General features: G+C 35.3%; 1 protein-coding gene across 1 annotated transcript in view; it reads right to left on the bottom strand.

The window, feature by feature from the left end:
- PEX26 (peroxisomal biogenesis factor 26) overlaps positions 1-20267 on the bottom strand; it is a 43847-nt gene continuing 23580 nt past the window's right edge. The window contains exons 6-7 of the transcript XR_007947896.1: positions 19430-19540; positions 1-746 (exon numbers count right to left, since the gene is read on the bottom strand). The gene's annotated coding sequence lies outside the window, so the exon portion shown is untranslated. The remainder of the gene's footprint in view (positions 747-19429; positions 19541-20267) is intronic.

Genomic DNA, 20267 nt, shown 5'->3' with positions numbered 1-20267 from the left:
AAAGTAGGTGATAGATATTTATTTCCTATTTAAACTAAACACAGAACATAGCTAAACACTAAATACAGAACACAAGCATATTTCTACAGAAAATAAAACAGGATCTGGTAATGTATAACCACTGCTTATTCTTCTTTTCCATTTCACTTCAGCTTTGCACAAAAGTCTGTATTTTGTCAGCCATCCTAAGGACTACATTTCCTATCTTGTCTGTAGTTATTTTTTCCTATGCAGAAACTTCCCCTGCTGCCTATCAGTTCCATCGGGTCTTCTTGATTTCTCAAATTCATAGTCAATTTGAAACTTAGATTAAACCATTGTAAGGTAAATTTTCAGTCACCTATATTTGGAAAAGGAGCATAAAAACAGAAGTGGCTAGGACTGAGATCTAAGCTCAGACTGACCTAGGTGGGACATCAGCTTTTGCTGCCATATGCTGATGGCTACATGGTAACCAGGATGGGGGAAATGGTGAGCTGTCTTCTCCCAGCTTTCACAGAAAGAAGCCTGAGTGACTCTGCTGTGTTACATAAATAGGAAGAGAAAAGGGCAATTAAGCATGAGTCATTCCCCTTATAAAGACCCACTGAGTTATCCCTTCTTGCTTAGTAGCTACTCTTGACATTATAAGTCCTTTCTTGCCATTGGAAGTCTTTGTCTTGAGTCCAAAGCAAGCATTCTTCTCTGGTACAAGAGATCATATTCCTTGAAGGTACCTTTTTCTCTGTCTCTTGACTTCCAGTTTCCTACAATATACCACAAATAAATGATCATACAATTGAATGAGAGATACAAAGAACAAAAAAAAAATAGGATGTTGTATATTTATTGGTTTTTAAAAAGCATTTGACTTGGTATAACAATTTAATCTTGAAAGCTGTTTTCAGACAAGATGCCTCCCATGAAGGAATTAAAATTATATGTCTGTATAATAAATGTGACTACAGAGATAAAGCTATATGCTTACCTAAGGTCATAAAGTTTCAGATTAAGAGTTAGAAGGAATCTCAGAAATCATCTACTCCAAATCCTTCATTTTATAGATGAGGAAATTGAGAGTTAGAAAGGTCAAGTAACAACCCAATATCACACAGGTAATAAAGAGCAGAACAAGAAGATTTGAACCCAAATTCTCTGACAGCATATTCAGCACTTTTCCTACCAAATTAGATGTTCTGTGGTATCATGAAAAATGTTCTGCATGAAGTCCAAAGAAGAAAGGGATTCCTATTGATGGCAACATTCTCCAAATGTTTCTATTCACATAAGATATAGTACTAGTTGTAATGAGCCTCAACGCAAAATCTCCTTGATAAAATCCATAGCAATGCAAAGATAATCAGCCTCATTATTTGCAATGACTACTTTTCCAGTCTATAACACACAACTAGAAAATGAAGCCCATCAAGTTAGTTCATTAATATTTCTGAGTTATGTATATTGTGAATAAATGAAGTATATGGACAATAAAGTGAGCCTTAAGTCAAATAGAAAAAAAAATCAATTTGGTTTGCACTGGGAAGTTGCATAGTATTTTCAAAGAACTCATACTTATCGCCACCACAAAAGTCATGAAACACCATGATTCCTGAAGAAGAAAAATGCTAAATAATGCAAAAGACAATGGAAGTCTCATGTGTGTGTTTGAACTCATTCCTTTGTCTTCTCGAGAAGATTATAACATCAATCATCTTCATCTCTCTCTAATCTTCAACATTTTCCTATTAGTTTCTTCTTCCCTGTTGCCTTCAAACCATCCCTTAATTACCCCATCCTTGGAAAAACAAACAAAAAAACAGAAATTTTCATTAAACTCTGCCATTCCCTCAAGATATTATCTTGTATCTCTTTCCCTTCTCAAACTCCTAGAAAAAGTGATTTCTATTTACTACCTATACTTCTATTCTCACTCATGTCTCTACCTGACTTCTAACCTCCTCAATCAATTGAAACTTCCTTCTTCCAAAATAACCAATGACATCTCAATTGTTAAGTCCCATAACTTTTTTCAGGTCTTATCCTCCTTGGTCTACCTATAGCTTTAATGGTGCTGACTGGGCTTTCCTGAAATTATCTTTCCCTGATTGTCACCTTATTTGCCTAACCACTCCTTGTCAGTCTCCTTTGGTGGTTCATCATTCTAATTACCTATTACAAATGTTGCTCAAGATTCTATCACAAGTCTCTTATTCTTCCTTTCCTACTCTCTGTGTCTCTCTGTCTCTCTCTTTTCATCACCTTTGGTAGGTTTAATTATCTCTGTGCTGATGATTCCCAAAACTCTTATCTCCAGACCCACTCTCTACCTTGAGCTTCAAAACCAATTGCCTGTTGAACATTTCCAGAGAGATGTTATACTCAACACGTCCAGAAAAAATTCATCATGTTTTCCCCAAAAACTTACCCTTTTCCAGAATTGCATATTTATGTTAAAGGCACCATCATTCTTCTATTCTCTTAAGTCTGTAACCTTGGAATTAATCTTGATTCCTTACTTTCCTTCACCCCATATGTCTAATCAGTTGCCAAATCTTGCCATTTCTACCTCTATGACATCTATCTCTTTTAACCACTTTTTTCAGCTCACACAAACTACCATCTTGGTTCAAGTCTTCATCATCTTTCTAGATTATTACAAAGCCTGATCTCACTCCTTCAAGTCTCACTCCACTTTAACCCATCCTCCTTATTGCTAAAAAAGTGATTTTCTTTAAGTGCAAATCTGACTATATCCCTCTCCAACTCAATTAATTCCAGGAACTCCTTCTGTTTAGCTTTCAAAGTCACACACAAACTGACCAATCATTCTAGCCTAATTGGACATTTCCCTTCATTCCTATACTCATAATACTCCATCATCTTTCTTTATACCTTTCTACTGGCTGACTTCCATTCCTGGAATGTAATCCCTTCTCTTCTTTCAAAATGCAACTCAAACTCTTCCTTCTACATCAAGCTTTTCCTGATCCCACTCAAATTTAACTATTTTGTGTTTTTATTCTGCATATGCATATGTCTGTAAATATATTTAGAAGTGTACCTTTATTTATATCCTTGTTATATCCCCCATTAGAATGTAAACTCCTTGAGTTTAAGGAATTGTTTCATTCATTGTATTTTTATCCCCAGGGCTTAGCACACCACATGATAGGTATATTATATTTGCTATCATTCCTAAGTTTGTGTCATCCAACTAAACTATATATATACTATGTAGTTTATATATATATATATATATATATATATATATATAATATATATACTAAACACTCTACTTGTGCTTTTCCTCATGTCACTGATCACAATGTTCACTAGAACAAGGCCAATCACAGATGTCAGAATATAGAGATTTCCTTACAAGTTGATTTGAACCTTTAATGACTATTCTGTCTTTGGCCATTCAAGCAATTCTAGACCCATCTAAGTATATAATTTTCTAGCCCACATCTTTTCAGCTTGTTCATAATCAAATGTCTTGCTAAAAGTCTAAGTAAAATCATGGCCTATAGCCTTATTAGGACTCCTTGGATTAAATTTTGGTTCAAGGAAAGAAAAAGTGCCTCAAAAATAAAATGTAGGCAAACATTTTCTTTTCCAATTCAAAGATCATCTTCCTTAGCCAAGAAAACAGAAACAAAATAGACATCATCAGATAGGATGGAGAACTAAGAGAAAGCAAAATTAGAGAAGTCAAAGGAGAAAAGAGAATGTGGTGCTAAATAGTGTATGGTAATCAAAAATGTCAAGAAATAGAAGTGAGAAAAACTATTGATTATAGTAGTTAAGTGATTATTGATAACCTTGGCGGCATCAGTATAGGAAAAGGGGTCAGAAGTGAGATAGAAAAGGACTGAAAAAAATAAGAGGAAGTGAATTTTGTTTAATTCTGCCTCTTGATATTTATTTTATATTTACACTATATGTTGAAAGAGCTTGGAAATGAGGGAGAATGATTACTGAAAAGCTCTCACAGGAGCAACTGCAGCAAGCTCACAGACATAAGTAGCTAAGTTTCTTGAGAGGAGAAACTGTTTTATTTTAGCCTTTCTATGCAGAGGACCAATAAAGTATTTTGCACATATAAATACTTGATAAATTATATATATATATTATATTATATTATATTTTTATACATTTTTTTTGGAATTTAATTTTAGACAACTCTTTCCTAGAGCTTGGTAGTAGAAGGAAGATGACATGTAAGACACAGCTGGGATAGCAGGATCAACTGAAATTTTATTTAAAGTTAGAGGAAGCCAGAGTGTGTTTGTGGACAACAGCAAAAGAAAAATAATGTAACCCCTGTTGCAAATCCCATTGGCTTGTCCCAAGGCCCATTAATATGGTACACTCTCCTTAATGGTGGAGATTGAAATGTTCTGCCCTATGTGAGGGATGGGGTGTAATTGTGGGGAAGTTAGAGAGTTAGACTCTTCTCTAATCCCTTTTGGGAACTCATCAAACTTCATCTGGCTTCCAGGTAAGAAAAAGAAGGTGGAAGAAACCAAATCTACTTCAGATTGCTGAAAGACTCTGAGAAGATATTAGAAAATTGGACCTAATCCCGATTTGCTCCATTATTGACTTTGGGAAATTTTCTCTTGGGTAAGATCTGAGACTCTCTTGGTTGAGGAGAGTTATCTCCATCCCAATGAGAGACTTCTTTCACTTTCTATTGTCTGGTATATATTTTACTATATTTGCTTTCTCTAATTTCCATTTAGCTATAAAATTGGATAGATGGGTTTCTTTTTTATTTGTTACATTTATTTTGGTGAGGAAAAAAAGTCAAGCCTTGGATGGAAAGCATGGGATCTAGTCTAATAATAGTTAAGGGAGCTGATACAATTCTAGTCTGATACCCACTCTTTCTGAGAAAAGCAGAGTGGCCTCTGGCCCCAGATTCCTGCACCACACCCTGGCAGAAATGCAAATTGTCCTTGGAGAAAGATAGGAGGGAACAGATTGAAGATGTCTATTTTGACTCCCTTAGAGCCACACAAGGACAACCAGAATAGCTCACTGGATAGAGTTCCAGGCCTGCAGTCAGGAAGACTCATCTCCCTGAGATCAAATCTGACTGGAGACATTTGCTAGTTGTGTGACTCTGGGCAAGTCACTTAACCCTGTTTACCTCAGTTTCCTCATTTGGAAAATGAGCTGGAGAAGGAAATGACAAACCATTCCAGTATCTTTGCTAAGAAAAACCTCAAAGGGCTCATGAAGACTTGGTCCCAACTGAAAAATTACCATGGAGCTATGCAATAGCCCTTGCAACATATAAACCTTTCTACTGGCTGACTTCCATTCCTGGAATGTAATCCCTTCTCTTCTTTCAAAATGCAACTCAAACTCTTCCTTCTACATCAAGCTTTTCCTGATCCCACTCAAATTTAACTATTTTGTGTTTTTATTCTGCATATGCATATGTCTGTAAATATATTTAGAAGTGTACCTTTATTTATATCCTTGTTATATCCCCCATTAGAATGTAAACTCCTTGAGTTTAAGGAAATTTCATTCATTGTATTTTTATCCCCAGGGCTTAGCACACCACATGATAGGTATATTATATTTGCTATCATTCCTAAGTTTGTGTCATCCAACTAAACTATATATATACTATGTAGTTTATAGTATATATATATATATAGTATATATATATATATATATATATATATATATATATATATATATATATATATATATATACTAAACACTCTACTTGTGCTTTTCCTCATGTCACTGATCACAATGTTCACTAGAACAAGGCCAATCACAGATGTCAGAAAATAGAGATTTCCTTACAAGTTGATTTGAACCTTTAATGACTATTCTGTCTTTGGCCATTCAAGCAATTCTAGACCCATCTAAGTATATAATTTTCTAGCCCACATCTTTCCAGCTTGTTCATAATCAAATGTCTTGCTAAAAGTCTAAGTAAAATCATGGCCTATAGCCTTATTAGGACTCCTTGGATTAAATTTTGGTCCAAGGAAAGAAAAAGTGCCTCAAAAATAAAATGTAGGCAAACATTTTCTTTTCCAATTCAAAGATCATCTTCCTTAGCCAAGAAAACAGAAACAAAATAGACATCATCAGATAGGATGGAGAACTAAGAGAAAGCAAAATTAGAGAAGTCAAAGGAGAAAAGAGAATGTGGTGCTTAATGGTGTATGGTAATCAAAAATGTCAAGAAATAGAAGTGAGAAAAACTATTGATTATAGCAGTTAAGTGATTATTGATAACCTTGGTGGCATCAGTATAGGAAAAGGGGTCAGAAGTGAGATAGAAAAGGACTGAAAAAAGTAAGAGGAAGTGAATTTTGTTCAATTCTGCCTCTTGATATTTATTTTATATTTACACTATATGTTGAAAGAGTTTGGAAATGAGGGAGAATGATTACTGAAAAGTTTCACAGGAGCAAGCTCACAGACATAAGTAGTTAAGTTTCTTGAGAGGAGGAACTGTTTTATTTTAGCCTTTCTATGCAGAGGACCAATAAAGTATTTTGCACATATAGATACTTGATAAATTTTATATATATATATATACATACATATATATAATATTATATTATATTTTTATATATTTTTTTTTGGAATTTAATTTTAGACAACTCTTTCCTAGAACTTGGTAGTAGAAGGAAGGTGACATGTAAGACACAGCTGGGATGGCAGGATCAACTGAAATTTCGTTTAAAGTTTGGGGAAGCCAGAGTGTGTTTGTGGACAACAGCAAAAGAAAAATAGTGTAACCCCTGTTGCAAATCCCATTGGCTTGTCCCAAGGCCCATTGGTATGGTACACTCTCCTTAATGGTGGAGATTGAAATGTTCTGCCCTATGTGAGGGATGGGGTATAACTGTGGGGAAGTTAGAGAGTTAGACTCTTCTCTAATCCCTTTTGGGAACTCATCAAACTTCATCTGGCTTCCAGGTAAGAAAAAGAAGGTGGAGGAAGCCAAATCTACTTCAGATTGCTGAAAGACTCTGAGAAGATATTAGAAAATTGGACCTAATCCCAATTTGCTCCATTAGTGACTTTGGGAAATTTTCTCTTGGGTAAGATCTGAAACTCTCTTGGTTGAGGAGAGTTATCTCCATCCCAATGAGAGCCTTCTTTCACTTTCTATTGTCTGGTATATATTTTACTATATTTACTTTCTCCAATTTCCATTTAGCTATAAAATTGGATAGATGGGTTTCTTTTTTATTTGTTACATTTATTTTGGTGAGGAAAAAAAAAAGTCAAGCCTTGGATGGAAAGCATGGGATCTAGTCTAATAATAGTTAAGGGAGCTGATACAATTCTAGTCTGATACCCACTCTTTCTGAGAAAAGCAGAGTGGCCTCTGGCCCCAGATTCCTGCACCACACCCTGGCAGAAATGCAAATTGTCCTTGGAGAAAGATAGGAGGGAACAGATTGAAGATGTCTATTTTGACTCCCTTAGAGCCACACAAGGACAACCAGAATAGCTCACTGGATAGAGTTCCAGGCCTGCAGTCAGGAAGACTCATCTCCCTGAGATCAAATCTGACTGGAGACATTTGCTAGTTGTGTGACTCTGGGCAAGTCACTTAACCCTATTTACCTCAGTTTCCTCATTTGGAAAATGAGCTGGAGAAGGAAATGACAAACCATTCCAGTATCTTTGCTAAGAAAAACCCAAAGGGCTCATGAAGACTTGGTCTCAACTGAAAAATTACTGAACATGGAGCTATGCAATAGCCCTTGCAATATATTTCTGCACATGCAGGGTCCACTCTTTTCCTACAATAGAAAGAGCTTGGAAATGAAGGAGAATGATTATTGAAAAGCTCTCACAGGAGCAACTGCAGCAAAATCACAGGCATAAATAAGTAGAGCACTTAACTTTAACAAAAGGAGCTAAGTCACTTCCTCAGAGTAAGTTGAACTAGCCAACCACTGTGTCATGAAGAAAGAAAAGGAAGATCAGAGGAGATATAATAGATTAGGAGAAAAAGGAGGAATAAAAGGACCAAAGGTCATGATGAGAACAAAAAATACATTTGGAAGGAGTGACACAGAAGGAGAGATGGAAAGTAGGAGATTATGCCCAGAAAGTAGAATTTCAAAGTCTAAGATCATTGATAAGGATTGGTGAGGTGTGAAAATGTCATAGGAGTAAAAGATGCTGAAAAATTAAGAGGTAAGGGTGGTCAAAGGAATTCTATGTGTGTGTGTGTGTGTGTGTGTCTGTATATATGTGTCCCCATATATGAGGAAAGGGATTAAGTAGAGAAGATTAAGACCAAAAAAACATTTTCAATAGTATTTTATTTTCCCAAATACATATAAAGTTTACAACATTCATTTTTGTGAGACTTTATGTTCCAATTTTTTCTCCCTCCTTTCTTTACCTCACCACTCACCAAGACAGTAAGCAATCTGATATAAATTAAATACGTGCAATTCTTTTAAACATATTTCCATATTTGTCATGTTGTGCAAGAAAAATCAGACCAAAAGAGAAAAAAAAATCATGAGAAAGAGAAAAACAAACAAACAAGTGAAAATACTGTGCCTCGGTCCACATTCAGTTTCCATAGTCCTCTTTCTAGATGCGAATGGACATTTTCTAGCCCAAGTCTATTGGGATTGCCTTGAATCACCTCATCTGTTACAATTGATCTTATTGCTGTGTACAATATTCTCTTGGTTCTGCTCATTTCACTTAGCATCAGTTCATGTAAGGTTTTTCTGAAATCAGCCTGCTCATCATTTCTTACAGAACAATAATATTCTATTACATTCATATATCATAACTTATTCAGCCATTCTCCAATTAATGGGCATCCATTCAATTTCCAGTTCTTTGGCATTACAAAAAGGGCTGCCACAAACATTTTTGCACACGTGGGTCTTTTCCCCTTTTTTATGAGATCGTTGGGATACAAGCCCAATCCTAATGCTGTTGGATCAAAGGATGTGCACAACTTTGTAGCCTTTGGGTATATCAACTTAAGTTTTTGATCAGTGAGTTCACTGTGCATTCAAATTTGTTTCTTGAAGCAACTTCCCTGTTCCTCCTCATCCACTTTTTTTTCCTGTGTCTTCAGAATTTCATTTTTGAAGGTTTCCCATCCCTTTTGGATTGATTGTCCTGTAGATTCTTAATTCACAATTTCTTATCCTTTGAACCTTGTAAAATATGTACTCCAAAAATCAAATGTTCATATCAATTTATTAAACAGCTCCCTCTAAGTTTTGCTCTCTCCTGGTTCACTTCATATCTACCTGATTTGGATCAGATTGTGTTTGGGCCTTCAGAGACTAGATCAAATTCATGTTCCCAAAATCATAGGATCAGAGCTAAGCGGATAAAGTACATTCAGAAAGTATACTCTCTGTACATTTGGCAATCTCATTTTCTCTCTTGGATTCAATTATTATCTCTGATAATTCTGATGATTCTCAGATCTATTTTCCATCCCTAATCTATCTCCTGAACTCCAGGTTCTTATCTCCAGTGGCCTATTGGACATCTTGATATGAATATCCTATTGTTTTTGTGCAACCATTTCAGTCATGCCCAACTCTTTGTGACCCCTTATGGATTTCCTTGGCAAAGATACTGGACTGGTTTGCCATTTCCTTCTCCAGGTCATTTTACAGATGAGGAAACTGAGGCTAATAGGGTTAAGTGAGCTGCTCAGGATCACACTGACAGTAAATATCTGAAATTATGCTTTCCTGACCAGGCCCAGCATTCTATCCACTGAGCCACCTCGCCATCAATAATCATCTGAAACTCAACATGTCCAAACCCAAACTCATTACTCCATCTCCATCCAAAGCCTCCAACTTCTCTGTTTCTCGAGTGTATCTCTTTAGTCACCTCAAGAGTCATCCTCAGCTTCTCACTCTTACCCCCTATATCCAATCTGTAGGCAAGTCCTGTCACTTCCACCTTCAAAACATTTTTTTAATTTGCTCCCTTCTCAGGTCTGGCACTGCCACCAGATTTGTCAAAACCCTCACCACTTTACACCTGGACTACTTCAATGGCCTGTTGTTTGGTCTGCCTGCTACACAAGTCTAGATCCACTCCAATCCATCCTCCATTCCTTTGTTCTTTGTGTTCTTTCCAAATCACAACTCTGATCATGTCATTTGTCCCTTACCCCCTTCAACAAACTTCGGTGGCTCCCTTATTATTTCCAGGCTCAAACATAAAATTCTCTGTTTGCCTTTTACATCCCTTTATAACCTGGCCCTTTTCTGCCTCTCTAAACTTTCTCCCCCTCACTCCCTCTATGCAATCTGCTCTGGGATCCAGTGACAATAGCTTCCCTGCTGTTTCTTGCACAGGACACTCCATCTTCTGACTCCAACCATTTTTATAGGCTGTTCCCCATTCCCAGAACTCTCTCCCTTGTTATCTTTTCTTTCTAGCTTCCCTAGATTCCGTCATATCTCAAATAATGCAATATCTTCTGTAAGAAACTTTCCCAGTCATTTTTAATGTTGGGGCTTTTCCTCTGATTATCTACAATTTGTCCTGTATAGATCTTATTTGTACATTGTAGTTTACATGTTATCTCTCCCATGAAACTGTGATTTTCTTCAGGACAGGGACTGTCTTTTGCCTCCTTTTGTATCCCCAGTGCTAAGTGCAATACCTACAACAAAGCAGGTATTAATTGGTTGACTTAAATTGAAGATGTGTGGGAAAAGGTGAAGAACTTACAGATTAAGCACATATTGATTAGAGACTGTTAGCTAAAGTAGATCAAACCTATAGACCTCAGTTTTGGCTTCTCCGGAGTCACATGATTTCAGATAAGGCCTGGACTATATTCCATTGTCCAACGAAGGGATTACCTGGCTGAAGAAACTGCATATCACCCTGTCTACTACATTCCACTGACCACCTAGGGGAACAGTAGACTTAGGTGACCAACCACAACATATAGAGGGCGGGATTTTGGAGATTCTTTGTCTGAAATGTATAAAAGCTATAAGCATTTTCAAGGTTCTGGCCCTATCCTGCTGTGAAATTTGGCTCACAAACCAGGATGGAGTCCGCTTCTTGAGATTCTAATAAATAATTCTGCTTTCTATGAGTGATCTCTGTAGTAGTCAATTTGGGTGGGTCTTTTTATCCCAAACAAAGATATATATTGGATAAGTAGAAGTTAACCTTAGAGGAAAGGCACTAGCATTAAGGGGAATGCTTTTTTTTGTAGGAGGTGGGATTTTAGTTGGGCCTTAATACTTACTAGCCATGTGACCCTAGGCAAGTCACTTAACCCCAACTGCCAGGAAGCAAGGAAAGAAGGAAGGAAAGAAGAAAAGAAGGAAGGGAAGGAGGGAGGGAGGGAGGGAAGGAGAGAGGAAGGAAGAAAGAAGATTTTTAAGGCAGTTAATATGTGTCAGGTACTGTGCACTTTATAGATATCATCTCATTTGATCTCACAACAACCCTGTGAGATGGATGCTATTAATTATCACTATTTAGAGTTGAAGAAACTGAGGCAGAAAAGTATTTAAGTGACTTGCCCACCTGTGACCACACAGATAGTGCCTGAAGCTGGATTTTTCTTTGGGTCTTTTTGACTCCAGACATAGCACCCAATCTATTGCACTGTCAAGTGTCTAGAAATCAGTATAGCCAGTGATCTCACGAGATGGTGAAATAAGGCAGGAAATTACCTGAATCTCCCAAATTCCTCATTTCCATCACCACAAAATAATTTCAAATAATGCCTCAAAGTGAGTTTTAGGGCAGCAGAATTATTAAAAGTTGGGGTCAAATAGTTGTCCACCTAAGACAGACTGGGAGGAAATTAGGAAAGGTCTGACCTCTCAGGATAGCAGTCTGGCTGAAGCAGAGATACCTCTGGGCACATACCTCCAAGCCAACAAATAACAAGCCTTGCAGCAGTTGGGGAAGCAGCAGTCTTAGCTTTAGGAACTTTCATCTGGTGGCTGATGGAGGAAGATGGCAGGATCCAGGCCCAACTAACCAGACAAGGTCCCAGGCTATAGAATGAGGAGTGAATTTGCAGAGGTCGTGGTCACTCACAGGAGATCAGAGTCCCTGATTTCAGTACCAGGACAGAGAGGGGAGAATAAATGCTTAGGGCCCCTAGAAGGACTACAGGGAACATTTATGATGGCAGCAATTATGGGGACCTGGTCACTGCTTCAGGGCCCAAGAAGAGTACTTGAGATCACTCATGGTCCAAGTCACAAGCCAGAGGACTCTGGCTGAACCCATTGGGCTTTGGATTATAGAACACTAGAGGAAGCAAAAAGCCAAAACCCCCAAATTGAGCTAAGAAAACAGTAGCAGGCGCACACACACACCTCAACAACTAAAGACTAAGACATTATCCCCCACACTTCAAAAGCAGAATCCAACCCTAATATAAACAGCCAAGAAATAGGTCATTAAAAAAAAAAAAGAGTAAACAATTGAGTAAACAACAGAGATGATTACTATGGTTATAAAGAAGATCAGAGTTCAAACTCTAGAAAGAGACAATGAAGTCAAAACAGCTATTCTTAAAGCTTTAAATAAAAATGTAAAATGGTCACAAACCTAAAAAAAGTTCTTGGAAGACTTTTAAGAGAATTTTAAAAGACAAGAGACTGAAGGAAAATTAGGGGAGAAAATAAGTAATGCAGGAAATGCAAGAAAAATTATGAAAAGAAAATGAACCAATTTTGGGAAAAGACATCCAACATTCTATGGAATCAAATAACTCCTTTAAAATTAGAATTGGGCAAGGGGAAGGTAATGACTTCACAAGATAACAAGAAATAATATAACAAAATCAAAAGAATGAAAAAATAGAAGAGAATGTAAAATGTCTCATTAGAAAAACAGATCAAGGAGAGATAATTCAAGAATTACTGAACTACATGAAAGTCAGAATTTTTAAAAAGAGTCTAGAAATTATTAAGATTTCCCTGAAGTTTTAGAACTAGAGGGCATTGATCCAACAGTGTTTCTACTGGGATTATATCCCAAAGAGATCTTAAAAGAAGGAAAGAGATTCACATGTGCAGAAATGTTTGTGGCATCCTTTTTTGTAGTGGCAAGAAACTGGAAAATAATTGAATAAGTTATGGTATATGAATGTTATGGATATTATTGTTCTATAAGAAACAACCAGCAGGATGATTTAGAGAGGCCTGGAGAGAGTTACATGAACTGATGCTAAGTGAAGTGAGTAGAAGCAGGAGATCATTGTACACAACAAGAAGATTATACAATGATCGACTCTGATAGACATGGCTCTTTTCAACAATGAGATGATTCAGGTCAGTTCCAATGATCTTGTGATGAAGAGAGCCATCAGCATCCAAAGAGAGAACTGTGAGAATTGAGTGTGGATCACAACATAGCATTTTTACTTCTTTTATTGCTGTCTGCTTGCATTTTGTTTTCTTATTTTTTATTTGATTTTTCTCATGCAGCAAGATAACTATAAATATGTATGCATATATTGGTTTAACATATATTTTTACCATGTTTAACACATATTGGATTACTTGCCATCTAAGGGGTAGGGAGAGAAGGGAAATTGGAACACAAGGTTTTGGAAGGGTGAATGTTGAAAAATTATCCATGTATATGTTTTGAAAATAAAAAGCTTTAATAAAAAAACTAGAGGGTAAAATAGGAATTGAAAAGAAAATTCACTAATCACCTTCTGAAATAGACAAATTAAAACTGACAAGAACATTATAGCTAAGTTTCAAAGTTCCTACGTCAAGAAGAAAATATTACAAGAAACTAGAAAAAAGCAATTTAAAATTTTGGAGTTACATTGAGGATAACACAAGAATTTAGCAGCTTCTACATTAAAAGACCAAAGAGCATGGAATGTGATATTCCAAAGAGCAAAGGAGTTAGATTTGCAACCAAGAATAACCTTATAGCAAAGCTGAGGTAAAGCAAAGCTGAGTATAATACTGCAAGGAGAAAAATAGATATTTAATGAGTTAAAGGACTTGCATTCTTGAAGAAAAGATCAGAATTGAACAGAAAATTTGACTTTTAAGAATCAAAAGAAACTTAAGAAAGTAAACATGATAGACTAATTAAAAGGGATTTAATAAGTGTATGATTTACTTCTTATGTGAGAAAATATTTTGTAACTTTTAAGTATGTTATAATTATGAGAGTAGTTTGAAATAGTTCATATATAGCTAGAAGACTTGGTGTTGACTTGATTATGATGGGATGATCCTAAAAAAATAAATTATTCAGGGAAAGGTAAAATGAAACAAATTATCTATATAAAAGAGGCATGAATGGAAGAAATGTTACTATAATAAGAAGGAGGGAAAGAGGAGGCAGATAACATTTTCATTGGAACTGGGTTAAAGAGGAAATGATATATACATCTAGTACGATATAAAAGTAATATAGTATACATACCACTGTATGCTATGAGCAAGGAGATAGAATAAAGAAAGGGCTCTTAGAATCCTTAGAATTAGAATTAGAAAGCAAATTTTGGAGGCAATGGTCAGAAATAAATTAGATTTCTAAGGAGGAATAGGTTAAAAAGACAGAAGGATAAACAATGAGAGAAAATAGGAGGAAGAGAAATATGCAACTAGAATTATAATTTTGAATTTAAATTGTATGAATTCATCCATAAAATGGAAAAGGATAGCAGAATGAATCAAAAACCAGAACCTAACAATGTTAACTTTTTATTAATTTTTTTTAAATGAGAGACACATGTAGAATAAAAGTAAAGGGCTGGAGTAGAATTTATTATGCTTCAGCTGATATAAAAAAAAAAGATTAACAATCATCTCACACAAAGATAAAATCTAAAATAAATTTAATTAAAAGAAATAAACAGAAAAATTACAATATGTTAAAGAGCTACCATGAATAATGAAGCAATAGCAACATTAAACATTTGTGCCAAATGCTATAGCATCCAAATTTTTAAAAGAAAAGGTAAATGAAATATAGGTAGAAATAGGTAGCATATTTATAATAATGGTAAACTTCAACCTTTTCCTCTCAAAATTAGATGACTTTAACTAAAAACTAAATAAGGCAGATGAAGGAGATTAAGAGAATCTTCGATAAGCTAGATAGATCTGGAGAGAACTGAATGGGAATAAAAAGGAATACACCTTTCTCAGTACTTTACAAAAATTAACCACATTTTAGAGCATAAAAAATTTTTAATTTAAATGCAGAAAAGCAAAAATATTGATTGCAAAAAAAATTGATTGATTGAAACTTTTCAGATCAAAATGTAATGAAAATTATATTTGATAAAGGATCATGGAAATACAAATTAAGATTTAGTTAGAAATTAAATAATCTAATCTTAAAGAATAAGTGGGTTAAAGAACAAATCATAGAAACAATAAATAATTTTATATAAGAGGATGATAATAATGCAACAACATATCAAAGCTTGTGGGATGCAGCAAAAGCAATAATCAGGGGGAAATTTATATCTCTAAATGTTTTCATCAAAAATATAGAGAACAGATCAATGAATTGGGTATGCAATTCAAAAAAACTAGGTGAAAAAAAAAACAAATTAAAAATCCTCAAATAAATACCAAATTGAAATTCCAAAAAATCAAATGGGGAGATTAACAAAATAGATTGTAAAAAAGCCATTTATTAATTAAATAATAAAACTAGGAGTTGGTTTCTGAAAAACCAATAAAATACATAAACCATTGCTTAATATATTTTTAAAAGGAGAAAAAAAATCAAATTACTAGGAGCAAAAATGAAAAAGGTAAATATACCATTAAGGAAGATGTAAATAAAGCAATTATTAGAAATTATTTTGCCCAGTTATATGCCAATAGATTTAACAATTTAAGTGAAATGGAAGAATACTTATAAAAATATAAACTGCTCAAAGGAAATAGAATGTCTAAATAAGCTCATTTTAGAAAAACAAATTGAACAGGCCATAAATGAGTTTCCTAAAGAAAAAAAAAGGCATCAGGACCAGATTGATTTACAAATAATTTTCTATCAAACATTTAAAGATCAACTCATTCCAATATTAAATAAATTATCTGGAATAATAGGCAAAGAAAAGATACCAAACTCCTTTTATGAAACAAATGTGATGCTGATACCTAAACCAGAAAGAGCAAAAACAGAAAAATTATATTTCATTAATGTATATTGATATAAAAGTTCTAAATAAAATACCAGATAAGAGACTACAACAATATATCACAAAGATGATACATTGAGACCAAATGGAACTTTTGGTTTAACACAAGGAAAATAATTGACATAACTGATTATATTAATTACAAAAGTGACAAAAACCAAAAGATTACATCAATAAATGCAGAAAAGCTTTTGACAAAATACAACACTCATTCCTACTAAAACACTTGAAACCAGGTGTAAATGAATTTTTCCTTAAAATGATAAGCAGCATCTACCTAAAATCATTAGCAAGAATATGGAGTGGATGTAAGGTAGCAGCCTTCCCTATAAGATCAGGAGTGAAACAATTATTACCAATAATATTCAATATTATATTAGAAATACTAACAATAAATGAGGAAACAAAACTATCACTCTTTGCAGATCATATGATCTAAGAAGAGAATCCTAGAAAATTAACTAATGAAAATAGAAAATTTAGCAAATCTGCAGTATATAAAATAAACTCACATAAATCACTGGCATTTCTATGTTTTACCAACAAAGTCCACCTACTAAGAGATAGAAAGAGAAATTCCATTTAGGATAACCGTAAACTCTATAAAATATTTGGGAGTCTGACAAGACAAACTCAGGAACTGGATGAATACAATTACAGAACACTTTTTATACAAATAAAGTCAGACCTAAACAATCTGAAAATACTCTCTGCTCTGCAGTTTCTAGCGAAGATTAAAAGGAAAACAGAAAATTGCTGGGGGGAGGCGGAGGGAATTTTTATAGATAGTTTTTACTCAAAAGTCTTATATCACAAATATAAAGAGAACTTTGTCAAACTTTTAACAAAATAAATTATTCCCCAATTGATAAATGGTCAAAGGATATGAACAGGCAGTTTGGGAGAGAAGAATCAAAGTTATATATAATCATATTAAAAAATGCTCTAAACCATTTTTGGTTACCATCAAACCACATATATCATATTGGTTAAAATGATAGAAGGAGGAAATGACAAATGTTGGAAGGAATATGGAGAAATTAGGACTTGAATTGTTGGTAGAAATGTGAACTGATCTAACCATTTCAAAGAACAATCTGGAATTATGCCCAACGAATTATAAAACTGTGTGTATCCTTTGAACCATAAATACCAATATTAGGTCTGTTTCCTAAGGATGATCAGAAAAAAAGGAAAAGAATCTATTTGCAGTGGCAAAAAAAACTGGAAACTGAGGGAATGCCTACTTGTTAGGGAATGGCTAACAAGTTGTGGTAATAACTTTGTGATGACATACTATGTTGTGATAATGATGAACAACCTGATTGTAGAAAAATATGGAAAGACTTGCATGAAATAATAAAGATTAAAATGAACAGAACCAAAAGAACATTCTATACAGTAATAGCAATATTGTTTAAAGAATAGCTGTAAACACTAAGTTATGCTGAGGATTATAAACACTCAAATTAACTACAAAGACCTATGAAGGAAGATTCTATCCACCTCCAGAGAAAAAATTGATAAATAGAAGTATGCACAGTAAGATCTTACACAAATACATATATGTATATGTGTGTATTTATAAATGCATAATTGTGTTAAATAGGGGCCTTTTCTAGTACAGAGGGAAGAAGAAAGGAAGATAGTTTAGTATTTAGAATGTAATAAAAATAAATAAATAGAATTAAATTTTTTAAAAAGTTTTTTTAAAAAAAAAGCAACAATTTATGAAGTCAGATGATTACAATGACCAACCATAATTTCAGAGGACAAATGATGAACCAGAATACCCACCTCCTGATAGAGAAATGATAGACTCAAGATACAAAATGAAAATTAGATTTTTGGACATAAATAATGTAAAAAAAATTTTGAGTGGCTCTGCATATTTTTATAAGAGCTTTATGTTTATTTTTTTTCAACTGGAGGAAATGGGAAAGAGAGAAAACAAATGTTTATTAATTGAAAAAAAATTCTTCTTCCTAATTTTCTCATTTGTAAAATTTCCCTCAGTTATTATTTCTTTGATAAGATATCTTATTAATAAGCTAACATTTATAAAATACTTTGTAAACATAAAACATTACATGAACATAAACTATTATTTCTTCCTATGTTCCTTTAAGACTAATTTAAGCAATGATACTGCTTTCAAAATTCAATGTAAATCTCCTGCTTCATTCCTGTTATTCACACTTTCTTACTTTCTGTATTCCTTTCCTTTTTGATATTTGAAATTTAGTTTGATTTATTAGATACCTAATGATTGACTATTATATGCAGGGCACTGTGCTTAGAATATAGGAAATATATAAATTCATTAGTCTGATGATTTCCCCTGTCAACTTTGTCTTGGTTGAACATCCACCCATCCTGCTATTTTGACCACATTTTGAACATTTCAGCCTACTCCTCTTCTCAAGCCTACTCAAAACAAAAAACCACCCAACAAAAACTATCCAAATAGCTTAAAGACCAAGTAAGTGTACAGACAAATCTGCCACTTGCTGCCTGGTAAATCCCCTAATAAAATTTGGACTGATCAACCTGACTTTAGGGGGTTCTTCCTTCAAAAAAATTGTACATCACAAGCAGATGCAATTGGGACCACTTCAGTATCCCTATCTGGAATGTTCCGTCTACCTTGGCCATCCTATTTTCTTAAGGGTGAGTTCCTCCCAGGGCCACAATTTTGGAGAGGGGCCCAGGACAACAAACCTTATTCCCCTTTCTACTGTGTTTCTGATTTTCCAGACATCAATCCTGTCCTCACCCAACTCATTCCTCTTCTCACTTCTTGACAGTTGGAATTGGTGGGAAAGAAATGATGAAGCTAGGGGACAAAGAAATAATGGGGCTAGGGGAATTCAACTTTGTATACACTGAGAATGAATGAATGTGTTAGTAGGAAACATACCAATGGAGATGCTGTGTACAATTAGAAATAAGATTTAGAGCACATCCTCCCCAGAAGAAATACAATTAGAAATATAAAAAGAAATACAATTGAAAATATAAAAAGAAAAACCATTAGAAATATAAAGAATTAGAGATCAAGTGAGAGATCCTACAGCTATAGCTACAAGATTAAAGGTGACTTGAAGCATAGATATAATTAGAGAACCTTAGATAGAGAAAGGTTAGGGATAAATCTAAAGGATAGGGAGAAATCTGGACAGAAGGGCATTAGTAAAAACAAGACAAAGTAGGGTCATCCAGAATAAGAACTTAGCCTTAGCCTCTTGCCCACCTCCAGCGTACACTCACCTTGTGGATGGCAGAGAAGGGATGGTTCATGATGCTTGAAGTTTGGCCAGTCTCATTCCCCCAATCCTAGGCATGTGTACTTTGCCTAAAGGTAGTTCACTCTTCAAAGTCCTGGAAATACAAATAGTATTTGTGTATGTAATTGTGCGCATGCTCTCTCTCCCAGTACACTGTGAATTCTATGGGAACAGGGACTATCTTTTTGCCTTTCTTTGTGTCCCCAATACTTAATACAGTGCTCAACATATAGTAGTGCTTAATAAATGCTTGACTAATTGACTGAGTGAAATAGAAATACAAAGATTGGCCCTGCCTACAAAGAGCTTACATTCTAAAGCAGGAAGGCAAAATAAAAGTAGAAGCTGAAGTGGGGAGGGGGAAATACCTGTTTGAGAGAGAGGTTAAAAAAAAAAAAAAAAGATGTCCTGGACCCTGGGAAAGTTATTTAACCCCAATTGCCAGAAAGAGGGAGAGGGGGAGGGGGAGGGAGAGGAAGAGGGGGAAGGGGAGGGGGAGGGGGAGGGGGAGGGGGAAGAGGAGGGGGAGGGAGAGGGAGGGAGAGGGGGAAGGGAAGGGGAGGGGGAAGGGAAGGGGAGAGAGAGGGGGAAGGGAAGGGGAGAGGGAGGGGGAGGGAGAGGGAAAGAAGGAAGGGGGAGAGGGAAGGGGAGGGAGAGGGGGAAGGGGAGAGAGAGGGGGAAGGGGAGGGGGAGGGGGAGGGAGAGGGAGGGGGAGGGAGAGGGAAACAAGGAAGGGGGGAGAGGGAGGGGGAGGGGGAAAGGGAGGGAGAGGGGGAAGGGGAGAGAGAGGGGGAAGGGGAGGGAGAGGGGGAAGGGGAGGG

This window comes from Antechinus flavipes, chromosome 5 (assembly GCF_016432865.1).
Source record: "Antechinus flavipes isolate AdamAnt ecotype Samford, QLD, Australia chromosome 5, AdamAnt_v2, whole genome shotgun sequence".
Classification (NCBI taxonomy): Eukaryota; Metazoa; Chordata; class Mammalia; order Dasyuromorphia; family Dasyuridae; genus Antechinus; species Antechinus flavipes.
This window is presented reverse-complemented; position numbering and strand designations above follow the sequence as displayed.